The 23,342-nt window shown below is 48.6% G+C and overlaps 1 protein-coding gene across 1 annotated transcript in view; it reads right to left on the bottom strand.

Annotated features, from left to right (window-relative positions):
• The window catches only part of LOC144946120 (FYVE, RhoGEF and PH domain-containing protein 1-like), a 121,980-nt gene that overhangs the window by 72,933 nt on the left and 25,705 nt on the right, over positions 1 to 23,342 (bottom strand). The window lies entirely within an intron of this gene.

Genomic DNA, 23,342 nt, shown 5'->3' with positions numbered 1-23,342 from the left:
GACTGGGCTCACGGACCGCTTGCGTCCGTACCCAGGCACACGCGCGTGCCATGTCAGTGCCTGTGCATATCGCCTCGTGCCAAATCATCTACGGAACGACGCAACCCACCCACGTGTACACAGACGCCTGCAGCGCCCTAGAGGGCATTCTGAGCGAACGTGGACGTTATACGGTACAGCGATAGTGCACGCATATGCTCGAATACAAACGCATGCATTTTGTGTAGAATACGCATCGCACACACACACACGTGTGTGTGCACACATACATACAACGCGTGTGTAAAGATCATCTACCATTGAGGACATAACGGCTGTCTGGAGATGCGTCGTCAGCGAGCACCTACTCAGGGTGACACAGGCCTGTACGCAGATAGTGTGGACAGCAACACACACACCCAGCCGCCTTTGTCTCCCCACCGTTGGTGTTTGCCAACGGCGCATCAAGTACTCACGTTCGGCGAGTCTACCTCAGCTCATTCGAGGCTCTCAGACACCACGTGCATTTCCAAAATGTTACAAATATACACGCACCAAACGTACGTACTGCACGGGCTGTACAATGCACGCGCACTCTGGTTTAACTTTAGAATTAACACGCACGTACAAATCGCGTGCAATGAACGCACAATATCGCCCAACAGGAACCGCAATGCATCAAGGTTGCGTCGCGTTTGGAAAAGGCTTCAGGCTTTTGGAGTCTAACCGGAGGATGAGGAGCAGAGGAAGCAGTGGGTCAATGAGGCAGCCGCCTTTGATGGGGGGGGGGGATGGGTGCATGTGGAGTCAGGGTCATTGAGGTCATTTGCTATAAGGTCAGCCGCCAAAGCCTACATGGAAACAATTATAATTTCGCATTGCTTGATCGTAGTGCAATTTATTACGTTGCAAATATCTACACTTATCGATGATGCTCACGGTGACGATGATGTTGGTGTCGATGATGATGACGATGATGATCATTGCGGTAATAATTTAACCATTGGCGCAAAATGAGTGCTTGATTAAATTCACAGCCGGAGACGCCGCGGGGTCGATGCCTCACCACCGTCATCATCAGCCAAGCTCAATCCACTGCTGGATAAAGGTCTGCCCAAGCCACCGCCACCTCATATCACCCGCCGATATTCCCAGCCACTCACGAACCAGAGATGTGCATGTCGATGACAAACCAGCTCACCCAGCCCAACCCAAATCCCACACAAAACAAGTGCCTGGCAAAATTAAAAGCGGGCACATATCAGGAGAGCGCCAAAAAGGGGGGGGGGGGGAAATGCATACGCCTGCTGGCTGGCATAGTTGGCATTTCACAGTCGTAATCGCCGCTCGCTTCCCCCTCCCAGCAACGCTAGGATCACGTTCGCTCTCGCTCGCAAGCAGCCAGCATGACCATTATGCAAATTGTAAAGCGTGGAATTCCACGTGTTTGGCTGAATGTGCAATTTTTTTGCCCATCCTCCAAGCGACCCCCCCCCCTACCGCCCCCAACCCCCCCACCCACCCAAACACACAATGAATGCAGTGGACGATGTGTCGCCCGTGTCAATACTCTAGCACTTCCAGCAGCAGGGTGATGGTTGGAGGATTCGGAATTTTTCTGAGTGTTGTGCATCCTGTGTGTGGTTTTTTCTTAACACGTTCGGTGGGCAGGAACATACACAGACACGAACGAGAGATACAGATAATCCAAGTAGCCTTCAACAGACTTTTTGGGGCAAGTGCCGTTCGTGTGCACGTATTAAGGCCGGAACGGTACACGAGGGGGTGGGTGGCAAGCACCTTGGCCTTTGTCTCCCCAGTGCTGATGCTTATACACCACACCAGGTACTCAGTTAGGGCTGAGTCGTCCTAGGGGAGGCCCAGGACCGATTCAGAAATTTGTCACTGAAGTTGGCTGTGAGCGGGAATCGAACTTAGGTCTCTGGGTCTGTAGCGCAGTGCACAAATTACTCAGCAATGCAAAAACACAACATCACTGCCTAAAACCAGACACTGCTTACATTGAAAAAGAAAACAATGCGTCAAATCTGCTATTTTTATATTTTTTATCGGCTGCTTATTTTGTTGTCCCCAATTATAATACAATTGTGTGTATCGGCATCATGTCGCGATATCAGGAAATGTCTCTTTGGAACTCTGTAGCGAGCAGTGCACTACTCAGTGTTAGAAAACATCCCCACTTGCGACACCCCATGTACATGCCCTACAAAGAGCGTTCGTTCATCGCATGTCAATCACAGTAATATTTTCAAACTATTAACATCAGATTTTTTCCCCGTCCAAATTTAAGCAAAAAGCCGAAGATAATATGATCTGTTAAAATGCAATAATTGGTGACTGACACAGAACTCATCAACACTTGAGAAGCCAATTTAAGCAAGGCAGGCAGTACATTATGACCTGAATACGTGAATCAGTGGGTCATAATGTACTGTAATGCTTAAGGGGGCGTACGATGTGTTAAAACTTTTACCAGCAAGACACTGGAAATGTTGACCCAAAGGACAAAATCTGGTGCAATCTGTAAATATGAATCTTTGTGTGGGAATAACTTACGGTCATAACGTCAACTCTTGAGGTAGTGGACCGCAAGTGTCTGTGGGTCCCAACAAATTAAATTTTTATTATTCCTATTTTGTTTTATTTGGTAAGGCCCACTGAACTATACAGCTTTTTTTTTCAGAAGCGGACTGGCCACAAATGAAAGCTCAACAAAGTGGCTTATCACGTAGAAAATTTCTAGCAGCCAAACACTCTAAACGCACGTTTCTAAATGTACAGCGAAAAACCCCGGAGGACCGGAGAAAAAATACACGGGAAGAGAGACATGCAAACTCCAAATATACAGGCGTCAGGGTCTCGGGATCAAACCATCAACCTCGTGCATACCAGGCGAGGGAGTTAACATCTCACCACTGCTGTGCCTGGTTGGAAATTGACCGTCTCCACACATGCTCATAAACACTTGCAGATATTGCAATTAAATAACAACCCACATCCCTTTGAGATCCCACAGGATTGTTTTTTTTATATCTTTAGAATTTTATTGAATTCCCCGCAGGATCCCATAGTGTCGAGTGCATGTTAGTGGTGTTCTTTTTGGATATCATCCAGAAGGATGAATTATCACAATAAACGCTGTACGCCAACAGGGTTTGAATCTGCACGCGATGAATGTTCCATCTGTAGACACTGAGTGTCAAGAGGAACTTTTTAAAATATGTTAGCGAACTAATTTCATTTTAAAAATAAAATTATCAAACGTCAAAGCAAAGCTACATGATGGGAAGTGCCATACTTCCCACGATGAAATTAGTTTTACACAAAATAAGTGAAAATGTTTATAGTTGTTTCGTATAAATATTTATTTTCATCATTATCATCAGCCATGGTGAATCCACTGCTGGATGACGGCCTTCCGATGCCGCTGTCACCTGTCACGATCCTACAATGTAATGATCCGGACAACTTTGTTCTGTCACGGTGAGACATTGTCCACTCACTCGACACAACCAGCAGCCACGACCGCAAACTCCCAAAGCGTTATTCGGGATTTCACGACCGCGTCCGTACACCGAAGCCTTCATTCGTCGAGGTGGCAGACAACGGGCCCACGCACATTCATTCGCGCGTTTGTAAAATGTTCATCACAGAACACTGATTGAACCGTCTGCCGTCATGCAAGCGATAAAGTGCAACCCGTCAGCCTCGCCGGCGAAAACAAAAAACGAAGTCCGACAAAGGGGTGCGTGGAGCGGTGGAGTGAGTGAGTGAGTGTACAATCGAGATCCAAACGATTTGGATGCATAATTTAGACCGACGGCAGGCTCACAATTGTGTTTGTACGCAAATAAGGCTTTGGGGGGCTACGGAGGATGGGCGGGCGTGGAGGAAAAGGGGGGTGGGGGGGGTGTTGGGCAAGCACAAAAGGATGCTAGAGGCAACTGAGAAAGTCAGCTGGCACGCGGTAGTGGCGGCGGCAGCAGCGGCACAAGCGGCGGCTCCCAACAAAGCAAAAAAAACGTTGTTTTTCTGTTTTCATCGCAACTCAGAAACACCAAGCCCGATTTCGGCACGAAAGGAGCTTGAGAAGGGGGTGGGGCGGGGGGGGAATGGGCTCACTGTCCTACCCAAGTGGGGACCACCTGCAGGGGTATGAAGATGTTATATGGGGAAGGGGTAAGGGGTAATGTAACTAACATACTGGGGGAAGAAAAGGGACGGAGCAGGGGGGAAAACCAGTGGGGGGTAAACTAACTACTGTATTTTTAACGACTTCAACTATTTTAATTTCACCACGTAAGGCCCACTGAGCTATGTAGCTCCTTTTCAAAAGCGACCTGTCCACAAATGTTGGCCTAATGAAGTGGCTTATCACGCGGAAATTGAGAGTAGCCAAATACTCTAAACGCACGTTGATTATAATCAATGTGGAGGTGAACAAACTGGAGGGCCCGAAGAAAGAAAATTCAGGCGACCACGGAGTGAGAGGGAGAGAGAGACGCAAACCCCAAATACACAGAAGGCGTCAGGGTCGGGATCGAACTCACGACCTCCTGCACACCAGGTGAGGCATTTAACATCTCGTCAACCACGGCGCCCTCCGCTGAGCCACCGCTGGCTACGAAAAGCCACACGTTGGGGTTCAAACGGCCACCAATGGTGGAGGTGGTGGCCAGGTCACACGCTTGCCTGCCGCACCGATGGCACCGAACCAACCGCCTGTGTCTCGCCGCCATCGCCAAACGGTTGTCCACCTTTTCCCTCCAGGAAGCCAAACCCAAGGCGTATTTCTCCGGCAGCCAAGATCCATCGTAGCCGCGCTGTAAGCCGCGATGCATTTCGACGCAATACCGGCGTCGGGCCTCGCCACGTAAGCGATTCCTGCCGCCTAAACGCAACTGCCGATCGCCGGGCCGTCCGGGTCAAACGCGGGCGGGTGGCCAACCCGAGTGCCACCCCCCTGATCAGGGTCGGTAATGTGGTTGGAGGTCGCCTCTCCTCTTCTGCTGCCCTCATTTTCTCGAACTCCCTTCCCTCGACTTCACACAGTGCACACCGACGTCGTGTCAGTTGCTCTTCAAACGCCACGCGAAAGCGAGACAGAGAGAGAGGATGTGAAGTGGAACGTATCTGGCTGACTGACGTGGCTCTATGTCAGAGGTTCGTGACTTCCAATGGCGATCAAGGCGCCACTCGGCCCTTCTACCATCATCCCGACAGAGGCCACATCATGAGCAACGCTTTGTGGTAAAGCTGACAGTCGTTGTGCTGCTGGAGAGACTGGCCTCTGCCAAATGAACGTGGAATTTCCACCACTGGCTCAGGACCGTCAAGACATATGAACAGTGCCCCAAATCTTGTTTTTAAAAATATTTTTTTAATCGTCATTTAAGAACCCAAAATACATCTATAATACAGGTTTTTTGGGGGGGGAGGGGGGGGGGGTTAGATTGCGTGAATATTTAAATGTGTCATTAAATACAGTTGTGAATTTAGACAAGGAGGGACAAAATATCGGACAGCGCGTGTTCCAAGCTCGGCGTAATGCACCCTCCAAAAAACGATTGAGGGCGTCCGGGCTCGCTGTCCTTCCACGATAGGGGTGACGATCGGGAGCAGTGCATATAAGGGGGGGCGGCGGGGTGGGGTGGAAGGAACAATTTAACCAAAGTAAAATGTCCGAGTTTGTAATTAGTTTTTTCTCCCAGCAGCAACGGTTACCTTGCGTTAACGAAGGTGGTGCCGTATTCAGAGTCCATCCCTCGTCCCCGAGCAGCGAGACATTTTGACTTGACAGTTGCCTACGTTCGCACGGTACTACTGACGTACTCTAATTCCTCCTCCCTCTCCTTCCAACCCGCTCATCGCGACTCTCCCGAACTCAGGAAGGCCGCAACGAGTCTCAAGACTCTCCCGCAGGAAGATCCTGCTTTGGGGAGGTGAGGATTTCCGCGCTCGGGAGGAAACCGCAAGCATCCGGAGAAAACGCGCCCGGCGCGAGGGGGGCACAACGCAGCGCGGTGCGTTGGAAAAGCGCCGATTCTGCAGCAGCGAGAGGGAGGCTGCCAATTTGCCTGATTATCAGCGGCGAGCAGGCTCGCGCATACGGCCCATACGGCGGCGGCGCACACGCGCACCTCCGATTAGCCACGCGCCCGCGATTAGAACGGTTGGCTACGTGCGGTGCGAAAATAAGTTCAACGTACGTGCACACAATCATCCGAAGGTCGGCAGCCTGACATCGCACTGGGCGGTCATTGCTTTCTATCCTGGGCATAGGAAGCACGCTGACATGACAAAAGTCCCCCGTGTAGCCTTTAACAGACTGTTGGATGCAAGTGTTGTTAGCGAGCACCTATGAAGGACGGCACGGCAACACGAGGGGCTGGGCAGCCAGCACAACGCCCGGCCGCCTTTGTCTCCCCGGTGGTGATGTTTACACGTCGCAACAGGTATTCATTTGAGGCTAAGTTGACCTAGGGGAGGCCCAAGACCGGTTCAGATTATAGTCACTGATGTTGGTGACCGTGAGCAGAAATCGAACTCGGGTAGCCGGGTTCATGGTGCAGTACGCGACCGTTCCCCACCATCACATACACACAATGACACATTAACGTACAGCCTTAACATACAGGCTTTTGCCAATCCACTGCTGTATGAAAACCTCCCCACACAATGTAAGCTTGTGGGTGTTTTTATTTCCATACTTCACCACAAAGAAGATGACCACAAAGGTGAGTTTGGATTGGTACAAGATCGTTGGGGGGGGGGGGGAGGAGTGTGAGGGTGGATGGGATGAAGTGTGCACCCAGACTGATTGCAGCTGGTATGCATTGATGGCTGAGTAGACCTAGGAGAGACCACAGCCAGCTTCAGATATCACCTACCACGAATGTTAACGACGGCTGGGAATAGAATCTGGGTCAATTGATTCCGAGTGCAATGTGCCACAAAGACAAAGATCCCCCGTATAGCCTTAACAGACTGTAGGGGCAAGTGCTGTTAGCGAGCACCTATGAAGGCCGGAACGGTACACGAGGGGGTGGGTGGCCAGCACCACGCCCGACCGCCTTTGTCTCCCTAGCGGCAATGTTTACACACCACACCAGGTACTCATTTGAGGCTGAGTCGACCCAGGGGAGGCCCAGGACCGGTTCAGATAATCGTCACTGGTGTTTGCCATGAGCGGGAATCGAACCCGGGTCGCCAAGTTCGTAGTGCAGCGAGCTAACCGCTACACCACCGCTCCCCAATGTGCCACACACACTGTGCCACCACCGCTCCTCACTGCCACATGCGCCGGTCGTCAATGAGCTTGCACAAGCGAACACAACCGCACGCGATGCACGCCCGTGCCGAGACTCCGTTGTTCAGTGGCCTTCCCTGTAAAGCGGTGTTTCTTCACTCATTTTCAGAGGGGGGGGGGGGCGGTGGATACTTTAGCTGATAATTACATCAGTGTGAGTGCCGCCAAACATTTTAAACCATTCGGGGTTTGACAGCAGCACGATGATGATGATGATGGGGGTTGTTTTCGCATGTTCTGTATTGTCCGGGGGGGGGGGGGGGGGGCACGTCAGGGGCCACACAGAAGGCCACCAGGGGGGCCCCCAGTGGCTTTCGGGGCCTTGAAATGAAAAGTACCGCGTCACCGTGGCTTGCACTGCCAGCACGCCGACAACCGTGAAGCTCCTGCAGAAATTTGGCTTCGTTCGTCCCAAAGTTCTCCTGCACCATTCCCACTCGTCGGTCACGAGCAGCCGCGCAACGCCCCCAACCCCCCCCCCCCCCACCGTCGCCTTACATGGCAGCAAGCAGTGAACCCCACACCTGCTTACAGGCTGAACATATGTTGCCACTGCAATCGTTAACAACAACAACAACCACACGTTGTGGTACGAGCGAATAAAATGTATAAGCTAATTCGGTTCCCGCCGTGAAAAAGGTACATTCTCGACGTTCATGCACGGCGTGGTGTTTGATGTAGTGACGTAGGTCAAAGGTGCAGCCCTGCAACTGCTCGCTCGCACCACTGTGGGCAGAAAGGCCTCCGCTAGAGGGAGCTCGAGAGGATATTTTCCCCGACTCATCCACTCTGGTCAGACATGGTGGAAGACGTTGGGAGTGCCCACACTTTTCCCAGCCACACACTTCTGGGTGGACAGTGTTGGAGGAGAAATTAAGAAACTTGCCAAATTGTTTGTAACTAGCCCTCAATGGAAGAGGAGGTAACACAACGTTGATTTAGCAGTGCTCACTAATAATTTCCCAGGGCAGTCGAAGATAACCTTATTATCATTATTATTCAGAAAATCACATTGGCTTGTGTTGCAATTTCGAGGCAATTCAAGTTAATTCAACTCACACATGAATAAAAAAAAAACACAATTTTCTACGATAAGTTGTGCAGTTGATCTGTACTGTAATCACAAAAAACAATTTTTGCAGAATTACTCGGGTCCTTTGTGAATCTGTAGGGCCTTGAGGCGGTCACAAAACGATGGTGCACAAGTGACAAGATGATGTTACCGGCATCGAGTTCAAAAGTGAAATGCCCTGAGCACAAAATCTCGTTATCCACGATATCAGTGGCTGCTTGCTTTTTGAACGCAGTGAACTGCCCAAGCATTTTTTTCTTCTTTTCTCGAGCAGCATCAGAAACGATTTCGTAATTGCGAAGATTGATGTTGCAGTTCTTTTTTTTTTGCGTGTGAAAAATGTCTCAGACTGATGGGTACACTTTGCGCTGACGCATAGCGTGTAAATATTGCCGACATTGTTCAGAAATTCCCGAAACACAATATTAGCCGTACGTGTGAAATGTTGCAAATAATAAAAAAAACCTACCGTCCTTTCTTCTCTTCGCTCGCACAAAACCACTACAGTCTTGACTGCCGTATAAAAAACAAACGAGCATAACAATTCAGCGCGCGGGAAAAAAGATGCCCAAATCCGAAAACCAACAGTACAAACACTTAACCTACGCAGCGCCACAATTGGCCGCATTCTCTCCGCTCTGTCAGTTGTCGCTAGACAGCAGCAGCAGCAGTCGGGTGCGGCGGGTGTACGATGTCGCTCTGATTCGCGACGACAGCCGCGTGTGAGAAACCCAGCGGCTCTTGACTCTGCCGAGCCTCCGGACACCCAGAATAGCAGGTAACAGGATAGGCCCCTTCCACTGGGAGGCTGTGGCGGATCTGCAGCTGTAAACAGCCCAGGTCCCCGTCTCTCCCGTGGGTGTTAACGCTTGCTAATGTACGTACGTATGTTGAACTTCTTTCGCACCGTACATAGACAACCGTGCTAATCGGAAGGTGCGGGGGAAGGACAACAAACTAAACACAACAAGTAGTTATAAATAAAATGATTTTCAATATAGATTTAAAAGTGCATAGCTCCAAGTGGCTTCCTAACATCTAAAGGAAGAACGTTCCAGACGGTCACAGAAGCGCGTCTGAAAGCACGCGATGCAGTGACCGTCTTTGTTCGATGGCCAGCCAAAATGTGCTCTGGCTGGACGCTTGCCACCCACGGTGAACTTCACCCTCGGCCGATGATAGGGTTCTTTATAAAATGCACAATTTCGTGCCGCTATTCCCCAGATTTCAAATGTACCGTCGGTGTAATTTTACGGGACAAAAGTGGCAATTTGGAAGGCGTGCAGAGCCATAGTGGCGCTTCGGCACCCTGCGTGGTAGCGAACGGTCCGCGGGAGGAAGACGACACAGAACTGAGTTTCTTTAATCATTTCAAGTGACGTCATTAGTGTGCACAACAGGGGTCGATGTGCTTTCACCCGCACGCCATTCAACGCAGAGCTGTTCGTCAGATGAGAGTCAAACAGATATTGGTATTTTCTCCGAGAGCAGGAATTTAGATAAATTAAGTGGGGAAAATATATATTAACGTCATTTTGTTTTGTGTCTTCATTGGTGACCGGGCATGAACTCACTACACGTGAGAATCGAGCCTAGAATCCAGCCCAAATTCGCACCCAGGATCTGAGCAGTTCATTGTCTGACATCTGAGCAACACGGTGACCTCAAATCGGGATTTATATTAAATTTGTCAAACATTGCAACACCAAGGCAAGGTCCAGAGTCTCCTGGCTGAAATGGTCAACAGAGCACTGATCCTTTTCATTGGTCACCCTGGGCCAGTGGTGGAAATTCCACATTCCCCATGGTAGGGCCCAGTCTCTCCATGGGATGGCCACACTTTACTTCACCCAGAGAGGGACAATTGACTGAGTTGATGCCCTCTCGATATATTTGCATGTGTGGACGTTTGTGACTCGAGTGCTCTCACCAGAACACGTGGCAATTATGGGGAGAAATCCAATAAAGCAAAGGCAGTGCATGCAAACAGAGTCGATCACAGATTGTAATTCAGCACCCTTGTGGAGGGTTAGTAAATTGCATAGATTTAACGTGACTGAACCCCCCCCCCCCCACTGAGCTATGAAATGGCTTCTAGATGACAAAATAGCAAATTGGTACTGACAAATATGTATTACCTCCTCATATGGCCAGGACTCTTCCATCTCCTCTCTCGTGCAACATAAAGCACTCGCTGAGGAAGTGAAATGGTCATCCCAAAGCACCCAAGCAGTACATTCCTTTAAAAAGCCTTGAGACTCAGCGAGGCTCTCCTGGTTAGAACATTAATTACCGTTTCTATTGCATGGGGAATTCTTTAAAAAAACATGACTTATTTGATGTAGTTACTGATATTCATATATATATATTTTTTTCCATAATATTTTGAGGTTGAAACTGACAAATGCTTTCCATGTGGATTTTAACGTCCACTCTTAGATGAGACGGCTGGGTTTAGCAGCGACTGAGCCACTACTGGAATCACACAGCACGTCTGCGCAAGCCGGCGAGATGCATCAACTGCAAAGCTGCACAGCCTCCTTAAACTAACAGCACTGCAGTGCGTTGCCATACTGAAATGATTGCCATGCACAACGCCCTGCGGCGACACTCACTGCAGCTCCCTCTTGTGCGTGCGCACGTGTACGCTGAGCCTCTCCCGCACCTGCCTCAAGACACAGACCAAGGCGAGGTCACGTGACAGCGCAAGGTCAGGGGTCGAGAATTCCACGGACGAGTTGGGAGCAGCTGCGTCACCGAGCACTCGCCTGGGCGGCGGAAAAAACCCTCCATTTTAGATTATTATTGTTTACTACCAGGCAAGGCCCATTGAGCCATATAACTATTTTTTCAGAAGCTCCATCTCCTCGCTTGACGTCCTCTCGGAAGCGCTCACTGCTTGGCTGCCGCTCCGCGACTACTTTTTTGGCCACCGTCCATAATCTCTTCTCGCGCCGTGTCCCCTGCCCAAGCCCACCGACTTCTCTGAATATTTTTATCGATGCGATTCACCTGCGTGTTTCTCAATGCTCAATAAGGAAACTGTTCCCCTTTTTTAAATAATCATTCGCGTTATCCTGGTGATGCCGCCTGTTTATGAATCGGGGTAACGATGTGTCATTTTGATAATTGTTTTTTTTTTACCTTTTTATCTGGCAACAAAACTGACACCTTTTTTTACAAGGAGTCATGTTTGCATTGACCACAATGCAAACAGAGCTCGGGTTAAGCATTTACACCATTGGAACCTCCTTTGCCCGTAGCAAAATATGATAAGGGTAAAAAAAACAAGTATCATATTTTACTACTGGCAAAGGAGGTTCCAATGGTGTAAATGCTTACCCCGAGCTCTCATACTCTGATGGTGAATTGTCTTTGAGTTGTGCACCTTTTGGCGTCATCTGGTCCAACACCATGTGAGACTAGGCTCTAAGAAAGGCTGTCTCGGGTGTGGACCAATCAATTTCAAGGACAGTGCATACATTATCAGAGTTGTGTTTTTTGTTTGCATTCCGACCGCAGGTATTGTGGTCAATGCAAACATGACTCCTTGTAAAAAAAAGGGTGTCAGTTTTGTTGCCAGATAAAAGGGTAAAAAAAACAATCATCATATTTTGCTACTGGCAAAGGAGGTTCCAAGGGTGATGTGTAATTTGATTAACAGATTATTGGTAGGTCATGACAATTACATGTAAAAAAAAATAACTTTTTTTTAAAGCAATGTAAAATTTGAATGCTAAACTAATGAGCATGAACAACATAAAGTTATTTTTTAAATCGACGGTCAATAATTAGCGACTCTCCCGTGCATTTTCAATCACCGTGATACCGGTCCACAATCGAGTAAGACCGATTGCCTGTGGACAACTCTGCTGTCGTCTTAGGCCCTCTAGTGGAGAAATTAAGATCACTCGCGAGGCAGCGGTCAGAACCACACGTGTCCCTCTCCTCTTGGCTGGGTTCCTTCATTTACAAACAGATCAACTTTGGACATCCAAAATCGTGGGGGGGTGGGGGGGGGAGAGGACACGGCTCTCAACATTAAACAAAATTTAAACTGATGTTTAACGCCACAGGGAATGAGAAATGCCCGCCGTGCTTTCCGCACGGCACGAGCTCTCATCCGCTGTTTCTACGACGAAAGTCTGCGGATGCCCATCGCTTCCATGCCACCTGCGGTAATTATTGTGCCAATTTGTTTATTTTTAATGCTCAGAATGTAGAAGGGGGGCCTGAGTCCTTAGTCCTTAGCAGGGCGACTTAACTCCACCCTCCTGCTCCCAGCCACAAATAGTTTTGAATGATTTCCGTGTTCCAAATGTGTGAGGAGTTGAGATTACAAAAGAAAATGTTTAAAATTCTCCCTTGGGCACGAGCGTTTGTAAGCAAGCAGTGACTTCTCGAACATACCGCTGAGTCCCGGCAAGTATGACCCCGGCAAACAGTTTCATTTTTGTCTTTCTGCCGCCTAAGGTGTAACGTTTTGCGGTCTCGGCCGTGTCGAGCCGGCGAGCGTCAATCGTTACCAAGCGACGTGCAGAATGTGCTGAAGATGGGGTCAGCGTCATCTCGACGGGCAATGTGTCCTCGGATTCCTGCTATGCCTCCGCTGGCGGGGGTCACGCTTCTGCATATGTGTTATCAACAGAGACTCGGTCGACAGAACTAAAAATACTAACTGTCATCATGGCACCTGATATTATCAGACTGTTAGCAGATTTAGAAAGGTAATACATGTTGCAATGTATTTGAAGACTGTTGTAAAACAAGTTTGTGTACATTTTTTGCAGAAAACCGACAATTTACCCATAATACTAAACTCAACTATGTTTTTTTTTATTTTACCAGGTAAGGCCCACTGAGCTATATCTAGCTATTTTCCAGAAGCGACCTTGCCACAAATGATAGCTCAACGAAGCGGCTCATCGCGTGGAAGTTCACAGCAGCAGCCTAATACTCCCAACGCATGATGCTTCTAAACGCGAAGGGAAAAACCGGAGGACGTGGAGAAAAATTCACCCAACCACGGGGAGAGAAAACATGCAAACTTCAAATATACAGTAGGCGTCAGGGTCGGGATCGAACCCACGACCTCCTGTACACAAGGCGAGGCCGTTAACATCTCGCCACCGATGCTGGTTTTCCCAAGATCGCCCTCCTTTTTGAGACACTGCATAGCTGTCCTGAGAAATCTGAAATTCTTCCCGAGGAAGTAGAAGTCCCAGTTTCTTTGTCACATGCCCAATAACACACGGCCCATGCCAGTGATATATTCTTCTTCCCACGGACATTGCCCCGGTTTTGTTTTATATCCCCAAAGTCAGAACCCCCCCCCCTACAACAACACCACTGTACATTGCGTCTTCAACAGGAAATAAGCAGTGCCACTTTATACAGAGTACAATCTCAGACATCATTGTGATCTCCGTGACCGAGCAAACACGGGCAAACTGGATTGTGTCTTCCATCTGGACGTTTTTCTCGTGACTCTAGTTCACAAACTCGCAATATATAAATATTTTTTTTACATGTCGTGCCTTTTTAAAATTCCCACAAAAGCCTGGAAGTATAAACGACATTTAATATATTTCGTGCCACCTCGTAAATCCGGCCAGGTGGATCTCAGCGCTTGAGCAAGCGGCTCGCAATTTGAAGGCTTGCGAGGTTCAAATCCTGTTTTTTGGGGGGTGTTGACCCCCACACCACCCTCTCCGCCACCCGAGGTCAGTAAAATGAGAACCACTTTGTATGTGACGTCAAGGGTAGTTGTTCAGCTGGATAGACTTGGCTGCCACCATAGGAATGTGAAACCTCTGTGTGTGCCCCATTCTCATGAGTGCCACCCCATATTCTTGTTTTTAGCAGTAACCACTGCGATATTTGATGAAGGTTGATTTTTCTTATATATACATTACACGTGGTATCGATATTCTATAATCGTTTTGAATATCCCTCATCTGAAACCGTAACGTAGGTGCACATATGTGATCATACACCTGAATAAAGTATCATACGCAATATTCCAAAAGTGAAGAATATGATCCAGAAAGAAAGCATTGCTCACATGCTTGTGAGATATGAGAAGTAATATTTAACAATCCAAAGGAATTTCCCAATCTCATGCGCCTCCATACCATGTGCGTGCTGTTACAAAAATCCCGTGATGTTTTACTTTGTAAAAATATTCTTTCCTACTTCAAGTATGGGACGAAACTTCGCTCAAATTTTTCATGAGTCGGTATTTTAAAAGCCTCAATTATATAAAAAAAAAGCGTGTAAAAAAATCCACATTGCAGATGGCTTTTTTTTTGGGGAGGCTTTTGCTATCGGGCCCTGTCGGCTCCTCTGTTTGAAGGTCCCGCACACAGTACAGTAACACAGCTGGTCGTGAACAGAGCCAAGCATGCTCTCTGCGTTCACGAGTTCCCGAAACCCAAACACACCGAGGGGAAAATGCCGTTCCGTTCACCGCAGTGTCCGCACGCCCGCGTGTTTCCACGTGCGGGCGCGTGTAACTCCGTTCGCATGCTCGTCTCAGCGAGAACACATGCGGCAGATTCGATTGCCAAACGCGCTTGGCGCTTTCACGCAGACACGTGCGGGGCGACTGGTGCGGCATGTAAATTTGGCGTAATTTCACGCGCGCGCTTTGCCGTTCAAACGACAAGAGAGCGCGGAGAAACTGTGTTTCACATGAGTATTTGTTTACACGAGCGTTGAGAGGGGTGGGGTTGAGGGGGTGCACACGGACTGCGCTGTGAACCCTGCGGCCTACATTCGATTCCCATCCACGGCCAACATCCCTGGCCGAGCGGTATCTGAATCAGTCCGGAGTCTCCCTTCGTCGGATGCGCCAGATCTCCAGGGATCTCCAGGGATCTCCAGATGCTGATGGTTCGCCAATCTGGGTGTCCATGTTGACGGGCGTACTCAAAGAGTTTAACACCGTAGGCTTTCGCGACCAATGTCATCCACAATACAGGTGTTTTTGGGGTGATATCGCGTAAATGTATAAATATGTCGTTAAACCCGCCACCACCCGACACAGCCAATTAGTAAGGTTTGTCACGTAAACAGAACGTGCCAATTCGTTACTAGTACAGCACATCGGTGTGTTGGAGAGCAGAGCCACAACATTTACAATCTAGGTACGACGTTTCGCCAGTAAGTACGACTAGCTTCATCAAACGACAGTCAGATTATTATTTAGCCATCCACTCGTTGAGTACAATTAGAATCACATTCATACAGTGCTTTTCATCAAGGATATCAAAGCGCCGTACAGGACACAGTGGCAGCAGACATTCAACATAAAAAGAATGTTATAAATACATTTAAAAAAGCATTCACTAAACGAATTAAAAGTTTAATAAGCGGAAGCGTAAAATAGGTTTAAAGGCACATTTTAAAAATGTCCAAGACTCAGAGATCCCTGATGTCTTGTGGAATAGCAGTCCATAGATGCGTGCGGCAATTGACTGACGTTTCGGGCAATGACTCTTCCTTAGGACAAAAGAAGGGGCGGACACATTGTGGTCGGCATATTGCACTTTGCACTCTGGCGCCTTGTAAAGACCGGGAAATTCTAACAAGACTGACACAGATTTCTTGAATGAGCACGTGAACTGTGTACCGCACAGGCGTTCACAGTGGTGCTTGCGCAGCCCTCCGATGCATTGACATTGAACCTACTTGCTGTATCGCCTTTCATAGCCCTTATGTCTGTCACGCGAGTGGAGCTTATTGCACGTGACCTTTCTGTGATCCGCTAACCCCGCTCCATACAAGTCCCGCTAAGCTCAGCAATTCTGTGCTCAATACAAGCGTGGCGCTGGACTCGACTGCGCTGACGGTTGCCTGGCAAATGGTGACGACGGCGATGATGATGGTGATGAATGTGGCTCATATGAAGCATCTTACCCACTGATGTGTGTCCAGCTACATCAGGATCCTTTCTAGCTTTTGAGAAACACTTGTAATCGCCAGGCAGTCCAATTGTCTCTGCCAGATGTGCAGTCACAGATATATATAATGGCGCAATGGAACGCCCGCTGACTGCAATGTGTCTTTGCCGTGTGTCTAACATACGTGTCTCTTTAAAACTAAGATGCCGCATCTATTTATCGATCCTGAAAAGTTTGACGCTCACGATTGTACGTGTGACCATTTGCAGCTAATAACGTTCCCCACACTTAAAAAAAGAAAAACTCTATTGTGGAATTCATTCTCTTGGGTCTTTAGGTCAAGTATTTTAACACCAGGATTTGCGGTATCAACCTCACAACTGCAGCAGTGTGAGTAGTTCAATAGAGCGCTGACTTGTCAGACATATTGAGAAGATTACAATTCTATTGAGGCTTCCTGCAATTGGTTGGTCGTGGCGTTGACCAGGATGTGGAATTGGGAGTGCTCTTGCCAATATCGTCGGGCAACGCAGCAGTAGCCTGCCTGCCTGCCTGCTGATGAGACCCTAGAAGGGCGAAACGGGCTTCAGAGTTATCTGGGTGAAGCACATGCTGTTGAATGATATTGGTCCAGAACGAAAAGTGCTTATGTGTACAAAAATGTACGCGTAACATTTACAAAGTATTTCTTATCTCGGCCATATCTTGCACAGTGCATTGTGTTTGTATATAAGCGTGCTCGCTAACAGCTAGCAGCACTTACCCCAACAGTTTGTTGAGGCTATACGGGGGATTTATTTACAGTTTTACGGGGGTGGGGGTTAAAAACAACAAAACGGTATTTTAATTCCACAACAAAATCTTATCGAATCTTCGGATTATTAATGACCATCCTGCTTCGGTAAGTTTGACCCAATTCATCCCTGGCTCTTCGTTTTTTTTTCTTTGCAAATGGAAAACCCCGAGGACTCGGAAAAAGCACAGATTCAGCACCTTAGAGGAGAGCAGTGTACCCATTCGCAGGAAACGTGGGCGTACCGCTCACGACCGTGTAACCGTTCCGGCTACCATAGCCGAGCAGCCGTGCAATTATGCCAGTGATGCCAAATGTCTCTCAGCCACTGTGCGTGCTTGCGCGTGTGGCCCGGGTTTGATACTCGCTCAGGGCCAACACCAGTGACGATTATCTGCACCGGTCCTGGGCCTCCCCTATGGTCAGCTCAGTCTCAAATGAGTACTTGGTGCAGTGTGTAAACATCACCATTGGGGAGACAAAGGCGGCCGGGCGCGGTGCTGGCCAGCCAACCCCTTGTGCGCCGTGTCGGCCTTCAAAGGTGCTCGCTAACAGCACTTGCCCCAACAAAGTATGTGGAGGCCATATGGGGTGTCTTTGTCTTTGTCTTGTGTGTCTGGCAGGGCGGGTATGCGGGTGGAAAAATGACAGGGCCCCACTTGCTGTTGGCCCGACGCGATGCTCCGACGTGATGGATCACAGTGACAGTGTTGTTCGCATGACGCTCCCACAATAGCCTGGCCAAATTAACATTTTTGCATCCCAGCGTGCATAATAACCCGCAGCAAGGCGATGAATTCCACGTTGGCCGCAACAGTAATTTTCTGTGCAATGCTGACAGAAGACTTCCCAGCGCCGATTTTTTTCATTTCATTTTTCCTTTTTCTCCCGCTCGCTCTTTTGTTCTCTTCAGCCAATTTCGTTCTGATTGTGCGATTGCCGCTGTCATGACAAAAAGAACTTGCCATTTGTAACGCTGTCAGGGAGCGGTGCGGCATCACCGCCCCCTCCCCCCGGTGGGAAGGAGACTTCGCAGAACTACTTCAGAGGCCAGCGATGATCAAGCTGGCGTGGCTTCACGGTCAGCACACTGGATGTCAAAACCAGGGGCCATCGCTTGGATTCGATCTCCGAAAACGCGGTAGTTGAAACGATGGGGCGAGTCTCTTAAATTCACCACCACACCACCTCTGTCAACCCACCAATGTACATTGGTATACGAGGTGACCATGTGGTGGGCTAAAGTGTGAGTACCCCTCCCCCCCTCCACCCCTTCCAAGCCATCTGGCTAGCGTCGACGAGTAGGCCTCATAACCGCGTAGAAGAGGAGGAGGCCCTCTAAGAGCTCCCTCCGGTGCAAGCCCTTCTGCCAGCAGTGGCACGGGCGAGCACTTGCAGGTCTGCACCTTTACGTGTCCCCTGAGCGCTCCGTTTCAGTCACCTCGTGGCTACCCCGTGTGATGACAGCGCCTTCTCCCTCGCCCTGCGGTGTAGAGGTGAACACAAGCGAAGCAGCTCCCCGCCGTATCTGACCGTGTATGTGTGTGTATGCTGCGAGCACACTGGCCTCCTCGCACAAGCAGAAGTGCCAAATTGACATTGTGGCTATGCCAGCGAGAGAGAGAGAGACAAAAGCCATAGCTTCTCACCCAGTACCTCAGAAGTCTTGCCTTGCCCCAGCGAAACACTGCCAATAAACAGTCGCGGAGATTTTTCCACCCACGCCTTCCGATTAAAGGGTCCACCATTAACACCAAGTCCAATTTCCCCGTAACTGCTAAGGATGTTGCGCGAATGAGACATCAAACCAGCCGGCCCCCCTCTCTCTGCGTCGATGACTGCGATGAATAATTCTGGCACGGGCGGAGATGAGAGCGGGAAGGCTAGGAACGAAATTAAAGGCAATCGCGCAGTAAAGCTCGCGAAACCATCGATCCGTGACCTCGTTAGAGGTGGCAGCCGATCTCGTTACCGGGATGTTACGATACAGAGCTTGATTAATTATGTCTTTTAATTAAACCGTTTGGTGCTCTCATGCGTGCCATTGGAATGTATCACCTACACCTGCATTTGTAGCAGATGTTAAATATGGTGTACTGTATACGATATTGTAAATTATATATTTTTGGATAATATGTATACGCTAGAGTATAGCAAGCATTTCACGTACGGATTCCCTGATGCACAATATCATGAACTTGTTTTTGCCTTGTGAGGACTCAGGGTGCTGTCTGTTATCTAGCTATGAATGTGAACGAATTGTCTCCCTCCATCAATAATCATCGGTGGGGGGGGGGGCTCTTCTCTGTTGGTGGTGCTGAAAAAGTAATGATGATGACAATGCTGCCACTGCTCTTTCTATTGGTACCGATGCTTTTTCTGCAATTGATGATGATGATAATGAATCATGATGATCAATTTGGGTCAACCTTAGCCACGATTTGTACTTGCATTCTTCACAAGATTGGGTAGCTCTGCTTGCTTCAACAGCTGAGCCCTCTCTGTGACTCGCATCTATAATCTCCCTCCTCATTTCTCATCTGCTCTGCCCCGCTCCTATTTCAACGGGGCCCGAATAGAAAAATACGCACAAAACGTTTCCCGTCGTTTTGTCTCGTGCACTATCGTCGGATCCACATAGTTTGGCTTACGACGCGGAACGAAATGCTCGGCGAAATGTACCGGACACTTAATTTGCGTGTGTCGGTCAGCATGATCGTGGCACACGATTGCCTTGAAGGAAGTGAAGGCACACGGGTGTGACGGAGCTCATGCTCAAGGCATAACCTCCATTCATTACCACCCCTGTGACAGATGTTCGGCTGCCCAACCCTAAATGAGCGAAAGACGAACATGCACACACACACAAAGCAATACAAAAGATCCCCCATATAGCCTTCAACCGACTGTTTGGAGGAGTGCTGTTAGCGAGCACCTATTTAAAGCCTGCGTGGCGCATAAACGGGGTTGGGTGGACAGCACTACACCCAGTGCCGGATTATCCAAGGAGCAAAGGTAGCTACATATGCTACGGGCCCCGCACTTTCAAAGGCCCCGCGCTAAAAGCTGTCAAGCTATCAATTCCGGTTGAGTGCTTCTGCACTTGCTCTATTACTATAGTACTATACTGCCTTCAACTTTTATGAACGACTGGGTGTTTAAGGTCAGCGATTTGTCGTATTATCTGGCTGTATAGCAACTGAAAAAATACGAAAACTTTACTATGCAAGGAAAAAATTCGTGTTTTAATATGTTTTATTTTTATTTAGGGCCCCTTTATAACATATGCTACAGGCCCCGCACTAGTTTAATTCGGCACTGACTACACCCGGCCTCCTTTCTCTCCCTAGTGCTGATGTACTTAATATTTGAGGCTGAGTCGACCTATGGGAGGAAAAAATATTGGTTCAGATATTTGTCACCGATTTTGGCTGTGAGTGGAAATTGAACTCGGGTCGCTGGGTTCGTAGTGCAGTGTGATAACTACACCTTTGAAGGTTGGCATGGCACACGAGAAGGTGGGTGGCCAGTACAACGCTCGGCCACCTTTGTCTCCCCAATGCTGATGCTTTATACAAACGGTGACAGATACTCGTTTAAAGATGAGGTGTTCGCCGCGGATGGGAATAAATTCAGATATTTTGATTCAGTGCAGTGTGCTAACCACTGCGCCACCGCTCCCCACACACATGAACAGAGGCACGCATGCACAGACAAACAAGCGTACGCATATATCACATAAGTGGACTTAAGTCAGATGCATGACTGGCAAAGGATGACAATTCATGGGGGAATGCACAGAAGGAATTGCAGCCAAGAGAAAGAACTTATGTGTGTGGGAGGGGAAACCAAAGAGGAGATGTAGCCATGATATGTGCCCACGTGTGGGAGTGTCGTGCGGAGGAGCGGCACGCGTGTCAACAAGAGGATTGAGAGGGAGGTTGATTTATAAACGTGTAGTGGTGGGTGCTGTGGTGGTGAGGTGTTCACTACCTCGCCCGGTATACAGGAGGTCGTGGGTTCGATTCCGACTCTTGATGCCTGCTGTATATTTGGAGTTTGCATGTTTCTCTCCCGGTGGTTTTTTCCGGTCCTGTGGTTTTTCCCCTCCACAATTATAAACATGAATTTAGAGTATTTGGCTGATATAAATTTCCACGTGATAAGCCACTTCGTTGAGCTAACATTTGTGGCCATGTCGCTTCTGAAAAAGAAGCGAATAGCTCAGTGGGCCTTACTTGGTAAAAGAAAAAAATAGCTTAGATTTGTAATAGTTTATACGTTACCGCAGGATATGAACAAATTAATCATTCATATTTGCTCTAGTTGTTTAATTAGCAAGCCCATACATATATAATGTGCAAGCCACACTAACATGCTATTTTATTCATAATAACAACGTCCTTCATGTCGAGGAAAATGTTCAATGAGTTTCCAAATTCATTTTCAGGAGGGTTTTGCGATGGGATTGTGTGGCCAATTTCATAAACGAGTTTTTTTGGTGTGTGGGACGAAACCAGAGCACGCGAAGATAAGCAATGCACACGAGCGGGTAACACTCGAAGCTCTGCACAGACAGATTCAAGAATCGCATCTTACGCCGCCGTATTCTGGCCATCTGACACAATTATTTTTCGCGCGTAGCCTCTTCACACATTAACGCGCACAATGAAACCCTGGGAGCATTTGCTTCATCCACGCTCAGGTGAACGCACTCACACAGACCATACTGCTCTCATTCAGGCGAGGTAGACGGTACTGGATCTAAATTGCCTCCTGTGGAAAGCCCCTTTTGCCAAAGCATCAAACATGCAAACACAGACTGCCAAAACACACACGAATGCAAACGCCCCTAATCCAGCCTTCCAGAACGCAGGGACGTGCGCAGTTAGCGAGCGCTCACTAAGGCTGACACAGCACGCGAGGGACAGGCATGGCCCGAGGCCATTCCCAAACCGCCTTTGTCTCACCAGAACAGATATTACACATCACAGCCAGTAGTCAAAGTATTGTTGACTCTAAGACTGGGTGTGATGTGTAAACCTCGGGTAGGTTCATCTTCTTGGTTCTTTCGGTAAAGTCACGTAGAAGGGAAGTAATAAAATAATAAAAATAAAACATAATAAAACAATTCTCACGACGTTTCGGCCACAACGCAAGCAGCCATCCTCGCCTGAGGATGGCTGCTTGCGTTGTGGCCGAAACGTCGTGAGAATTGTTTTATTATGTTTTATTTTTATTATTTTATTACTTCCCTTCTACGTGACTTTACCGAAAGAACCAAGAAGATGAATCCCTGCAGTCACGAAAGCTTTAAATCGAAACTCGGGTAGGTTCAGAACCGGTTCACGCAGCCACTTGCCGCTGATGTTACCTACGTCTGGGAACCGAAGCTAGTTTGCCGAGATCGCACTGCAGAACGCAACCCACTAACACACTGCAACCCCCACTCCAAACTCAAAGATCCACCCGTGTAGCCTCAACAGACCGTCGGGGCAAAGTGTTGTTAAGCGAGCAGCACCTATGAAGGCCGGCACGGGGCACGAGGGGGTGGGTGGGCAGCACCACGCTGCCCCCCCAACCCCCCCCACCACCACCTGCCCCCCACTAAGTGGCGATGCTTTCACATTGCACCAGGAACGCATTTGAGGCTGAGTCGACCTATTAGGTGGCCCGGCCGTGAGCGGGAGTCGAACTCGGATCACCGGGTTCGCAGCGCTGAGCGCTAACCGCTGCACCACCGCTCCCCACAACCTCCCCCCCCACTCCAACACACGTGAAGGGCAGATGGATGCATACGTAATTGCACAGATGGACACACAAAGCCTTGGCAGACAAAAGGGATCTCAATAATCTGCGTGCAATTTAAACATTTCTAATGAAACGCTCAGGCTCTGTTTGCACAACAGTCCTGACGCCAATGCTTTCGTTTGTTCGTGGATTGTAACCGATCAAACAAATCCATTGCAATGTACAGCTTTAGTGGCATTGGTTGTCATGTTAATTTGATCCGACTGAAGATTTAGATTTACGTATTGGTAACTGTGAATGTATTGCAATGATCACAATCGCCGTCCAAGAATGCCGCTGCCGCTCTTTGGTTTGGGTCGTTAATTAAAGTGTTGCTATATTTAATGTAACACATATGACTTGTGAGTGGACTGGGTAGTCGTTGTGTTCACTTTAAGATGTTTCTTGTTCATGTTTTTATTTGTTACGGTTGCACCCGAGTCAAGAGCCGCATGGTTCACAGGGCTATACCTA

Source organism: Lampetra fluviatilis, chromosome 40 (genome assembly GCF_964198595.1).
Source record: "Lampetra fluviatilis chromosome 40, kcLamFluv1.1, whole genome shotgun sequence".
NCBI classification, from domain to species: domain Eukaryota; kingdom Metazoa; phylum Chordata; class Hyperoartia; order Petromyzontiformes; family Petromyzontidae; genus Lampetra; species Lampetra fluviatilis.
The sequence above is the reverse complement of the archived record's forward strand: the minus strand, read 5'-3'. Positions and strand labels throughout refer to the sequence as shown.